The following is a 13,818-nucleotide window of genomic DNA, read 5'->3' as shown; positions in this document are numbered from 1 at the left end:
TATCAGGTATAAGTAAGGATCAGGATTCAGATTTAAAACTTAGGTTCCTTTTTATATAACACTAACCCTCTGTTTTTAATTTGTCCAATCCCAATGAAAGGCAATGCCAAAAATGCTCAAACTACCACACAACTGAACTTATCTAACATGCTAGCATAGTAATGCTCAAAATTCTCCAAGCCAGCCTTCAACTGTACGTGAAGTATGAACTTCCAGATGTTCAAGCTGGTTTTAGAAAAAGCAGAGGAACCTGAGACCAAATTGCCAGCCTCTGCTGGATCATTGAAAAAGCAATAGAGTTCCAGAAAAGCATCTACTTCTGCTTTGTTGACTACACCAAAGCCTTTGACTATGTGGATCACAGCAAACTGTGGAAAATTCTGAAAGAGATGGGAATACCAGACCACCTGACCTGCCTTCTGAGAAATCTGTATGCAGGTCAAGAAGCAACAGTTAGAACTCGACATGGAACAGCAGACTGGTTCCAAATCAGGAAAGGAGTACATCAAGGTTGTATATTGTCACCCTGGTTCTTTAACTTAAATGCAGAGTACATCATGAGAAATGCTGGGCTGGATGAAACACAAGCTGGAATCAAGATTGCTGGGAGAAATATCAACAACCTCAGATACGCAGATGACACTACCCTTATGGCAGAAAGCAAAGAACTAAAGAGCCTCTTGATGAAAATCAAAGAGGAGAGTGAAAAAATTGGCTTAAAACTCAATATTCAGAAAACTAACATCATGGCATCTGATCCCATCCCTTCATGGCAAATAGAAGGGAAGACAGTGGAAATGGTGACAGATTTTATTTTGGGGGGCTCCAAAATCACTGCAGATGGTGATTGCAGCCATGAAACTAAAAGATGCCAGCTCCTTGGAAGAAAACTTATGACCAACCTAGATAGCATATTAAAAAGCGGAGACATTACTTTGCCAACAAAGGTTTGTCTAGTCAAAGCAATGGTTTTTCTAGTAGTCATGTATGGATGTGAGAGTTGGACTATAAAGAAATCTTAGTGCCAAAGAATTGATGCTTTTGAACTGTGGTGTTGGAGAAGACTCCTGAGAGTCCCTTGGACTGCAAGGAGATCAAACCAATCAATCCTAAGAGAAATCAGTCCTGAATAGTCATTGGAAGGACTGATGCTGAAGCTGAAACTCCAGTACTTTGGCCACCTGATGTGAGGAGCTAACTCATTTGAAAAGACCCTGATGCTGGGAAAGATTGAAGGTGGGAGGAGAAGGGGATGACAGAGGATGAGATGGTTGGATGGCATCACTGACTCAATGGACATGAGTTTGAGTAAACTCTGCCAGTTGGTGATGGACAGGGAGGCCTGGCATTCTGCAGTCCATGGGGTCACAAAGAGTTGGACACGACTGAGCTACTGAACTGAACTGACTGATATTCTTTAAGTACTATCTTCAAAATATATTCCCAATATAAACTGAGGAACTCCCCTCTCTTACTTGGATCAGAATAATTGAGACTATCAACAAGATCCTCTTGATGAGAATGAAAGAAGAGAATGAAAAAGCTGGTGCGAAACGCAACACTCTAAAAACTAAGATCATGGCATCTGGTATGAGCACTTCATGGGAAATAGATGGGGAAAAAGTGGAAACAGTGACAGATTTTATTTTCTTGGGATCCAAAATCACTGCATATGGTGACTTCATCCATAAAATTAAAAGACAGCTGCTCCTTGGAAGAAAAGCTATGAGAAACCTAGATGGCATATCCAAAAGCAGAGACATCATTTTGCCAACAAAGGTCCATATAGTCCAAGCTATGTTTTTTCCAGTAGTCATGTGTGTGTGTTAGAGTTGAATCATAAAGCAGGGTGAGCACTGAAGAAGTTGATGCTTTTAAACTGTGGTTTCTGGAGAAGACTCTTGAGAGTCCCTTGGATTGCAAGATCAAATCACTCAATCCTAAAGTAAATCAACTCTGAATATTCATTGGAAGAACTGATGGTGAGATTGAAGCTCCAATACTTACCTGATGTGAAGAGCCAACTCATTGGAAAATACCTCAATACTGGGAAAGATTGAATGCAAAAGGAGAAGGGATCGGCAAAGGATGAGATGGTTAGATAGCATCACTGACTCAATGGACATGAATTAGAGCAAACTCCAGGAGACAGTGAAGGACAGGGAAGCCCGGTGTGCTGCAGTCCATGGGGTCACAAACAGTCAGACATGACTGAGCAACTGAACAACAGCTAGTCTCTGCATTTTTCACTCTCATCACAACCCGTCCAGTCATTTGCTCATTCAGCAGACACAAATAGAACTTGAAAAACGGGTCAGGTTGGTTTCCTTACTACAATTCTCCTGTGTGTTTCAATGTACTTGGTTTAAAACCTAAGTCTGTTTGGTCTGTAATCCAGTGTGACTGAGCTACTGCCTTCCTTTCAGAATTTTTATCTCTGCAAAATCCTTCTTTCTGTCTTTGTGCTTCCTGAGTCCTTCCTCATCACGGGGCGTTTGCATAGACTACCCTCCCTGCCCCGAGCACTCCTACCCTTTCTTCCCATGTGCTCATCCTCATTCTTCAGGGTTAAGCCTAGATTTCACCTCTGCTGAAAAGTTTTCTCTGACTATGCTGTTTACATTAGATTCTACAATAAAAGAAATCCTTGCTTTTATTTTTTTTTCTTTAAAATTTAAGCAATGTTTAGTTATTTACTATTCATTCATTTATAATTTTGTTTTCTCATCTAAATGGTAAACTCCGTGAAGGAACTTTGTTCACCATTTTTTCCGCTTTGCATTCCTAAACTCCAGTATAATGTTGGCTCTCAATCATCATATATTATTGAATAAATTAATACAACATATGTAGGCTTTTATAGTTATACCACTGTGTACCAATACACTGTTTTAAATATTTTACCTTTAAATATGCTACAGTTAAAAATATTTGTAAATATATATATATATATAAGAAATAATTGTCTTTTACTTACTCTTCATATAGAGTAAGTGAAAGAACTTCATCAAGCAAATATGATAGGAATTGCTCTACAAATATTAGGGTACACTGAAAGTCAATATTAAAAATTGTCACTGACACATTTACTTTGATTTAATTATTTAAAAACTAAAAGCGGAAATAACTATACAGCAGTTTCCTTAGTGTGGATTTCCATGCTTAGTAAAATAATAAGATTCCAGTATACTTGTAGTTACATAAAACCTTCACATAATGGAGAATTAAAAAAAAAAAAAAAGCACATGTCCTCATTATATGCAGCTACTTCCATGACTAAAATTGTTTTAGGGGTCTTATTCTGTTAGAATATTCCTGAATATCCAATGGAAGGACTGATGCTGAAGCTGAAACTCCAATACTTTGGCCACCTGATGTGAAGAGCTGACTTATTTGAAAAGACCCTGATGCTGGGAAAGATTGAAGATGGGAGGAGAAGGGGACGACAGATGACGAGATGCTTAGATGGCATCACTGACTCAATGGACATGAGTTTTAGTAAACTCTGGGTATTGGTAACAGACAGGAAGGCCTGGCATGCTGCAGTATATGGGGTCACAGATAGTCAGACACAACTGAGCAACTGAACTGAATTGATTCTATTAGATATTACACTCAGAGCTCTATGTGCATTATTTTATTTAAAGCTCCCATCAATCCCATGAATTAAACACTGTTATTATCCCTGTTTTACATGTAAGTAAAGCAAATCTTGGGAGGTTTAATAACTTGTCTAAAGCCACATGAGCAGAAATGACAGAGCTAAGGTGGGAGGTTGGAGCTGTCTTATTCTGAAGTGTATACTGTGAAATGTTGTGCTTGTCAAGGGCCTTCTTTAATTAGTAATTTGAGGTATCAAAACCATGCTGTTATTTGAGACTACTAGGCACTTGTTTCCTTTCAACTTTCTTCCTACAGACTATGCTGATGATAATATTTCTTACAGTAGGAAATTGGATAGTAAGCTCAGTTCAGTTCAGTTCAGTCATCCAGTCATGTCCGACTCTTTGTGACCCCGTGAATCGCAGCACGCCAGGCCTCCCTGTCCATCACCAACTCCCGGAGTTCACCCAGACTCACGTCCATTGAGTCAGTGATGCCATCCAGCCATCTCATCCTCTGTTGTCCCCTTCTCCTCCTGCCCCCAATCCCTCCCAGCAGCAGAGTCTTTTCCAATGAGTCAACTCTTCGCATGAGGTGGCCAAAGTACTGGAGTTTCAGCTTTAGCATCATTCCTTCCAAAGAAATCCCAGGGCTGATCTCCTTCAGAATGGACTGGTTGGATCTCCTTGCAGTCCAAGGGACTCTCAAGAGTCTTCTCCAACACCACAGTTCAAAAGCACCAATTCTTCGGTGCTCAGCCTTCTTCACAGTCCAACTCTCACATCCATACATGATGTGTATGGATAGTAAGAGTACCCCCAAAATAGAGTTATGCTAAATGTATCAAGGCTATGGTTTTTCCTGTGGTCATGTATGGAAAGCTCTATTAACTGTCAATTATTTTAGAAGGAGCAAATTGTCCTGAATAAATTAATACCTCTAATGTCATAACTATGGCCTGGAAAAAATAATAATTTATGTCTATTGTAATACTCAAATTATGAAGAACAATAAGTTATATGTAATATATTTTAATAGATTACAATGCATTTCTTTAAAATTGAATGTGTCTTTGAAAGGATAAACTTGACTACTTGGAAATTAACTATAACTGAAATAACTTGAAGGGAATAATGACAAAAAGTAATATGATGCTATGACAAGTAGTAGAAAAATAATGTTTACTTTTACAACATTGCTCTTTGTTCTAGAGAGTAAGCTAGACATGCATTACATTCTCATTTAAGTACCTACACTGTCAAGTACACAAACAAAAAATTAACAAATTTTTTTAAACAAACAATTTTAGTTCATTATTCCAGTTCAGTTCAATCACTTAGTTGTGCCTGACTCTTTGTGACTCCATGGACTGCAGCACACCAGGCTTCCCTGTGTATCACCAACTCCCAGAGTTTAATCAAACCCATGTCCATTGAGTTGGTGATGCCATCCAACCACCTCATCCTCTGTCGTCCCCTTCTCCTTCCGCCTTCAATCTTTCCAGCATCAGGGTCTTTTCAAATGAGTTGGTTCTTTGCATCAGGTGGCCAAAGTACCGGAGTTTCAGCTTCAGTATCAGTCCTGCCAATGAATATTCAGGACTGATCTCCTTTAGAAGGGACTGGTTGGATCTCCTTGCAGTCCAAGGGACTCTCAAGAGTCTTCTCCAACACCACAGTTCAAAAGCATCAATTCTTTGGCCCTCAGCTTTCTTTATAGTCCAAGTCTCACATCCATACATGAATACTGGAGAAACCAACCATAGCTTTGACTAGACAGACATTTGTTGGTGAAGTAATGTTTCTGCTTTTTAATACGCTGCCTAGGTTGGTCATAACTTTTCTTCCAAGGAGTAAGCATCTTTTAATTTCATGGCTGCAGTCATCATCTGCAGTGATTTTGGAGCCCCAAAAGATAAAGTTTCTCACCATTTACATTATTTCCCCACCTATTTGCCATGAAGTGATGGGACCACGTGCCATGATCTTAGTTTTCTGAATATTAAGTTTTAAGCTAACTGTTTCACTCTCCTCTTTCACTTTCATCAAGAGGTTTTTAGCTCTTCTTTGCGTTCTGCCATAAGGGTGGTGTCATCTGCCTATCTGAGGTTATTGATATTTCTCCTGGCAATCTTGATTCTAGTTTGTCCTTCATCCAACCCGGTATTTCTCATGATGTACTATGCATATACATTAAATAAACAGGGTGACAATATACAGCCTTGACTTATTCCTTTCCCCATATGGAACCAGTCTGTTGTTCCATGTACAGTTCTAACTGTTCCTTCTTGACCTATTCCATGTTGACCTAATTCCATGTTCCTACCAACACTCAATTTGAATCATCTCTTTGAAGCCTGAACTAATAATTCTCTTCTGTCAGAGTCATATGCTTACAAGTGCTGGAGTCTGTACTTCTCTCTGGCTGCCCATCTTCTTGTAATAAGGTTTATCTTGGCCATAATTGCTTTGAGAGGGTTGAGTTCATACGGAGTTTCTCTTTGCTTTTGATGTTATGTTTTTCTGAAATCTTCTTTCTCGTTTTTTGATGGTGTTAGTTGTGACAAACTAATTTTCCTACCACATGTGGCCAGTAAAGCAGACTTATGCTAACAGTGCAACTTTCTATCAACCTGCCAGGCTAGACATAATGTCCACCTTGGATACAGCCCTAACCATGATCCAAACCACAAGCATGATCTATCAGCTGAGCCAGCCAGAAATCTCTCTCCAGCAAGCCAGAGGCAGGGCTAAGCTGTTATCAACCCACAGATGCTTTTAGGAAAGCAAACAAAATTTGGACAGAGTTTCTACAGGCTTTAAAATATGTACTGGAATGGTTTATAAGAGGTGAAGAGCATCTAGCAAAATGGTACTGGGCTCTCCACTCCACTTTTCTGCATCTGTCCTCTTTTCCCCATCCCCAGAATAGATGCATTTCCCTTTTTTCTTGATTTCCCCAGATTACCAGATTTGGAGAGAGAATAAACCTAAATCGGTTTGCTTATTTAAGTTTGTTTCAGAACGCATAGGGACCAGTGTGTGTGTACATCAAGTGGAAAAGGAAATCCGTTTTAGAGTTCACTTTTTTTTTAAGTTAGAGAAGGAGTGAGTGAGTGAAAGTTGCTCAATCATTTCTGGCTCTTTGAGACCCCATGGACTGTAGCCTGCGAGCCTCCTCTGTCCCTGGAATTCTCCAGGCCAGAATACTGGAGTGAGTAGGTGTTACCTTCTCTAGGGGATCTTCCCACCCAGGTATCAAATCTAGGTCTCCCACATTGCAGGCAGATTCCTAACCCTCTGAGCCACCAGGGAAGCCCAAGAACACTGGAGTGGGTGGCCTGTCCCTTTTCCAGTGGATCTTTCTGATGCAGGAATCCAACCGGAGTCTCCTACATTGCAGGCCAATTCTTTACCAGGAGAGCAACCAGGCATCTTCCCTTGGTAAAGGAGAATAGTATTCAATTATTAAAAAATTAGTGAAGAGAGTTTATTGGGATATTCTGTCTATGCTGCTGCTGCTGCTAAGTTACTTCAGTCGTGTCCGACTCTGTGCAACCCCATAGATGACAGCCCACCAGGCTCCCCCATCCCTGGGGTTCTCCAGGCAAGAACACTGGGGTGGGTTGTCATTTTTTCCTCCAATGCGTGAAAGTGAAAAGGGAAAGTGAAGTCGCTCAGTCGTGTCCAACTCTTTGTGACCCCATGGACTGCAGCCTACCAGGCTCCTCCGTCCATGGGATTTTCCAGGCAAGAGTACTGGAGTGGGGTGCCATTGCCTTCTCCAGTATTCTGTCTATATTAAAGCCTAAAAAAGAAAAGAACAAAGTAAAACAAGAAAGTGAAGGAAGGAAGGAAAAAAGGAAGAGAAAATGGAAGAGAAAGAAGGAAAGAAAGAACGAAAGTTGGAATTATAAGTATTATTTTGATTCTTATTAAAAATTAGTTTATCCAGTTGTCAAAGACTAGCCATTTTCTGATAAAGTATTAGAAAGGAAGTATATATAGTAGAAGCATCATACAATTTTGAGTGAGATACACCTGAATTTGCTTATAAATGATATGGTCTTGAACAAATTGCTGAACTTTTCTGATTTTCATTTCCTTATTTGAAAATGGGCATTAAAAAGAAACAGTTTATGAAGGTTCATGAAAAAATAAAATAGGTAGCATATATATGTCTGTCAGCACATTATACATGCTCAACAAATTTCTCTTCCTTATTCTTTGCTCACTCCTCAGTGCATGCACATATGTGTTTTGTGGGTTATGAATGCTGCTAAGTCACCCAAGTCATGGCTGACTCTGTGTGACCCCATAGATGGCAGCCAACCAGGATCCTCTATCCATGGGATTTTCCAGGCAAGAGTATTGGAGTGGGGTGCCATGAATAGTCTGTGTTTATTTCTTTTACCTTCCATCTGAGCTTTCGTCCCTTCCCTGATTTGCTTTTCTACTTAAAAGTCCTTAAACCAAGGACTCTCACTTAGTTTTATTTTATATAATATGTTTAAACTTTTTTTTGCATTTTTGCTATCTAATTTGGTTTTTTTATTTTTTATTTTTATTTATTTATTTTTTTAAAATTTTATTTTATTTAACTTTACAATATTGTATTGGTTTTGCCATATATCAAAATGAATCTGCCACAGGTATACATGTATTCCCCATCCTGAACCCTCCTCCCTCCTCATACCATCCCTCTGGGTCGTCCCAGTGCACCAGCCCCAAGCATCCAGTATCGTACATCGAACCTGGACTGGTGACCCATTTCATATATGATATTATACATATTTCAATGCCATTCTCCCAAATCATCCCACCCTCTCCCTTTCCCACAGAGTCCAAAAGACTGTTCTATACATCAGTGTCTCTTTTGCTGTCTCGTATACAGGGTTATTGTTACCATCTTTCTAAATTCCATATATATGCGTTAGTATACTGTATTGGTGTTTTTCTTTCTGGCTTACTTCACTTTGTATAATAGGCTCCAGTTTCATCCACCTCATTAGGACTGATTCAAATGTATTCTTTTTAATGGCTGAGTAATACTCCATTGTGTATATTCAATATTAATTGCTACAATGTTTCCCAAATCAGGAAAAATATGTTTGATAGTCCCAAAATGCCTATAGGTTTTTAGGTGAGTGAACTAATTGTTTTATGATTGAAGGTTTGCAGTACTTTGTTTTTAATGTTTTAGCTCTTAGATTGTTAATGATTGAGCTAAGTGATGAGAAAAATTCAGCTTGACACAGCTTTGCAACAAGCAAAATCCCATTTTAATAGCTTTCAAAGAATTGTTAACATATCATAAATGTACATACTCCTAAGAAATGTGTAATATTGAAAGTAGAATTTTTATAAAAATTCATCAAAACATAAATTTACCCTGTGACATAGTTCCTTTAGTATACTTATAAAAAAGTAGAGTGAATTTTCACTTTATTTCAAATGAATTTAACCCATAATATCAGACCACATATAAAATACACATGAAACATAATAATTTAATTAGGTGGCTCAGTTTTGCTTTTAGAATTATTTTGAGTAATGATGTAATTCTAACAGTGAAGAAAGTTAAGGGAATATATGTGGGTAATTCTGGAGGGAAAAAGCCTAGTTCTATAAAAGATCAGAATGAACAGGCTGAAAATAATTATAGAGAATTATATTGTAGCTTGATGTTTCCTTGCTAATGTAACTGATGGAAATATGCTTTAAAGGGCCATGTCTGGCTAAAACAACTTGTTCCTCATGATTAGTTTTATATTTTGCTACCTCTCATGAAATAAAGGAATTTATTCCTACCAGTTTAATAGAATCGCCCAACTCAGTTTTACATACTTTAAAAGCTTTGGAAATTTGTGTTTCATCACATTTGTAAGATGATGAAAGAGTCTCAGTTTTCACTTATTTTGTTTTCCATTTATTTGTAATTAAAGTTAATATCATGTGATAGAATTTATATCTCCTTGGAGGACTTTTCAAATCCTAACACCTCCTTGATCTGCCTGAATCAATCTTTATAAAAAATAATACCAATCTTGTAGAATTCTGTAAAAGACAGTGAATCCAGAAGTCAGCTTCATAAAGTACTACAACGTCCTAAAAGTAGAAGTTAAGCCAATTTTGAAACAAAACTGTCAGTGCTCCTATTCTTATTTTATTTGTTTGGCCTGAGTCCAGACCCTATATATAAGGTGTTATATACGCCTTAAGTTATGTTACAGTCAAAAAAAATCTTAGGAATTTCCTTTTCTGCCACTAAGATGCTGCAATGCTTTATTGGAAAACATGTATTATTACTGTCATAGCTACTAACAATGGTAAACTTAAAGAGAAATATTTTCACTTTCTTGCAAACTCTAATTATATAAGAAATTATTTTATACTGAATGATATTTATGAAGAATTGAGGCTAAAAGACTATGTGTAGGGACAGATGTTAACTAGACCTATTGTGTTGATTATTTTGTAATATGTATGAATATTGAATCATTATGTCATATACCTTAAACTAATATAACATTATATGTCAGTTACACTTCAATTAAAAAAAAATTAAGCCTACAGTGCTATTGATATCTAGATTTCTGCAATGAGTGACTACTGATTATATAACATTTTAATATTTTATCAACATATATAGATAAGAGATAATCCTCCCAAATCTATTGTTAATAAAATTTGAACATTCAAATGAGCCTTTATATATTATTTTCAAAATAAAACAAAACAAAAATCACACTTCTGCTTTAAAAAGTGTACAGATATGTTTAGATTTTTGTTTTACTTAGGTTACTATTTAGGTGACTGAACAACAGTGAATAGGGAACTTTAACTTTTTTTTAATATGCATCTCTTATATATTCATGTATTCACTTAAAGCAGAAAGCTCTGATTATCCTTAAAACTTATAAACTGGAAACGAGAGTTGTGAAATATGATCCCTGTTTATGTATTTTTAAAAAATTTTGTTTTTTTTTCTCCTTCCTGCTAGACTTCCTTCTCCATTTCTTTTTTATTTCTCTTCTCCCTTCCTCTTTCCCATCCTCTGCCTCTCTCATTTATTCATTCCTTCAATTTTTTTTAAGTATATCAAAATTTTTAAATATAAATTTATTTATTTTAATTGGAGGTTAATTGCTTTACAATATTGTATTGGTTTTGCTGTCAACAAGGTATGATGTTAATGAGCATATCCTTCTACGCAATGAAAGGATGCTTTTTGTTTACACTCTAAATGAGCAAATACACATCTCTGACAACAATCAAGAATATTCTTTTGTTACTTAAATATTCCCAAAATATTTTTCTACAGGACAACAATAGGAAATTATTACTCTTATTACAAAGATCTAAAAGTGCACTTGTTCTGTTAGAACAGTAGTGCCCTTGTCAAAAATATAAGCAACAGTTTCTTTTTTTTCCCCTGCTTTCTTTTCTGTTCCCACTGATTAATCACCATTTCATCCTAAGAGGAAAATAATTTTCTTAAGATTCTGTTTAAGTAACATATTTTACTCCACAGAATGCCAGCACTTATGCTTGAGAGATTTTTGTATCCAAAGAAAATAGAGGTGCTGTCATCACTTGAACTTAATGGAATTTGGATACTTTTTCCTTTGATAGGATTTTTTAAGAATCCAGTCAATGTGACAAATCACATGCCATCCATTATCTATGCTATGCTCCAAGAAGATGTAAAACATTTCTAAATGTGGTAAATTAATTTATTACTTAAAAAAAAAAACTTAAACTCCTCTAACACCTGGAAAATGTATGTGTGTGTGAGTGTATCAGTGTGCAGTTCTTTTCACATCACCAATGAATGAGTTTATATGAGTTTTTAGGCTTAAGCTAGCTTTCTTGATTATTTTTGAATGAGTTGCTAAAATATTTCTTTTGGAACATTGACATTCTTTAATTTAATGGTGTAACTATACATGTACTCTTCATGGTAAATTTTCATATTTTTGTCAAGTTTTTATTCATTTTACTTGTTGTGTAAATTTATAATCATTAAAATGTAAACTAGCCATGTTCTTTGGTTTTTATCAGTATCTTTCCATTTATTTGAGTGATTTTTTAAAAGCTTTATTTATTTTATTTTAGATTATTATCACTTTACAGTTGAAGAACCTAAGTCTCAGAGAAATTAACTTTCAGTGCCTTTGGAAATATTCACTAGAGGGAAAAGGCTGGAACCTCATTTGGTGTTTCTTCTCTATTGTATCACAGTTTCAGCACTTCATAGAGGCATGGTGAATGTGTCTAGTTTGTCTCTTCTTGTCTTTGTTCAATCTGGACTCCATACACAGTACTTAACAAGTACAAGTCTGATCCTATTACTTCTTTTACAGCCTGTCTTTACGTTTCCATTACTCTCAAGATCAAGGCCAGTCACTTCCATGGCCCATAAGTTACTGCAATATTTTTCCCTGCCTACCAAATCAACCTCATTTGACTTTCCCTAATGTGAGAGTTGGACTGTGAAGAAGGCTGAGCACCGAAGAATTGATGCCTTTGAACTGTGGTGTTGGAGAAGACTCTTGAGAGTCCCTTGGACTGCAAGGAGATCCAAGCAGTCCATTCTGAAGGAGATCAGCCCTGGGATTTCTTTGGAAGGAATGATGCTAAAGCTGAAACTCCAGTACTTTGGCCACCTCATGCGAAGAGTTGACTCATTGGAAAAGACTCTGCTGCTGGGAGGGATTGGGGGCAGGAGGAGAAGGGGAAGACAGAGGATGAGATGGCTGGATGGCATCACTGACTCAATGGACGTGAGTCTGAGTGAACTCCGGGAGTTGGTGATGGACAGGGAGGCCTGGCGTGCTGCGATTCATGGGGTCGCAAAGAGTCGGACACGACTGAGCGACTGATCTGATCTGATCTGAATGTGGTATGTACTTTAGTCACATTGGCTTTTGTTCAGATTATGTACATTCTACCATAAGGATTTCCGATACTGAGGTCATTTTCTAGAAAGTGATGGGCTTCCCTAATAGCTCAGTTGGTTAAAGAATCCGCCTGCAATGCAGGAGACCCCGATTCAATTTCTGGGTTGGGAAGATCCACTGGAGAAGGGAAAGTCTACCCACTCCAGTATTCTTGGGCTTCCCTTGTGTCTCAGGTGGTAAAGAATCCGCCTGCAATGCACGAGACCTGGGTTTGATCCCTGGGTTGGGAAGATCCCTTGCAGAAAGGAAAGGTTACCCACTCTAGCATTCTGTCCTGGAGAATTCCAAGGACTATAAGGTCTATGGGATTGCAAACAGTCGGACATGACTGAGCAACTTTCACTTTCTAGAAAGTTTCATCCATACCATTCTCACATTCTCAACACAGTCTTTCTGACTATGTTCTGCATTCCAGCTAACTCCATTTCCCTGCACCACTAAAATTTCCATTATATTATATAATATCTCTAGAATTCTAGTGTAAGTGGGCTTCTGTACCCATGTACAGAAGCTACTTGGCTTATTGTTTCTATAAAGTGAGTTCTGTAGAGATGACATCGTCTAATTGCATCTTCATGTTTGATCACTTTGAGTTTTGGTCCACCTCCTAGCCTCCTCTGCCTGCTACCAGTCTCTCTCTTGGTAAAACATAATTGAATGCAGGTTACAGAGGATTCTCTTACAGGGTACAGTGGGACACTTTGCTTTGTAGGTGAACAGGCTATCCTATTTCTTTACTCTACACTTTCCTTTCATTAAGGTGATATCATCTCCCTGGTTGGGTTTCCCAGGTTGCTCAGTGGTAAAGAATCTGCCTGCCAATGCAGGAAATGTAGGAGACATCGGTTTGATCCCTGGGTTGGGAAGATCCCTTGGAGGAGGAAATGGCAACTCATTTCAGTATTCTTGCATGGAAACTACCATTGACTGAGGAGCCTGGAAGGCTACAGTCCATGGGGGTCACAAAGAGTTGGACACTACTGAGTGACTGAGCATACATGCAATCTCTCTGGTAACTTGTATGCTAAATAGTTTTTAAAAGTACTGAAAAACTTGATAAATGCTCTGTTTTTAATAGGTACCATAAGTTATAGTACCTACTGAAAACTTTTCCACTCTATAAACAACCACTTTGATTGGCTACCTATTTCAAATGGCAATTGATTCATGGAATGGATTTATGCAAGGTTTTGTGTTCCACTTACAATCCCCTGTTTTGTTGACTCTCAGAACTGTCTTCAGGACCCAGCAGA

The sequence above is a fragment of the Bos indicus x Bos taurus genome, chromosome 1 (genome assembly GCF_003369695.1).
Source record: "Bos indicus x Bos taurus breed Angus x Brahman F1 hybrid chromosome 1, Bos_hybrid_MaternalHap_v2.0, whole genome shotgun sequence".
NCBI lineage: Eukaryota > Metazoa > Chordata > Mammalia > Artiodactyla > Bovidae > Bos > Bos indicus x Bos taurus.
This window is presented reverse-complemented; position numbering follows the sequence as displayed.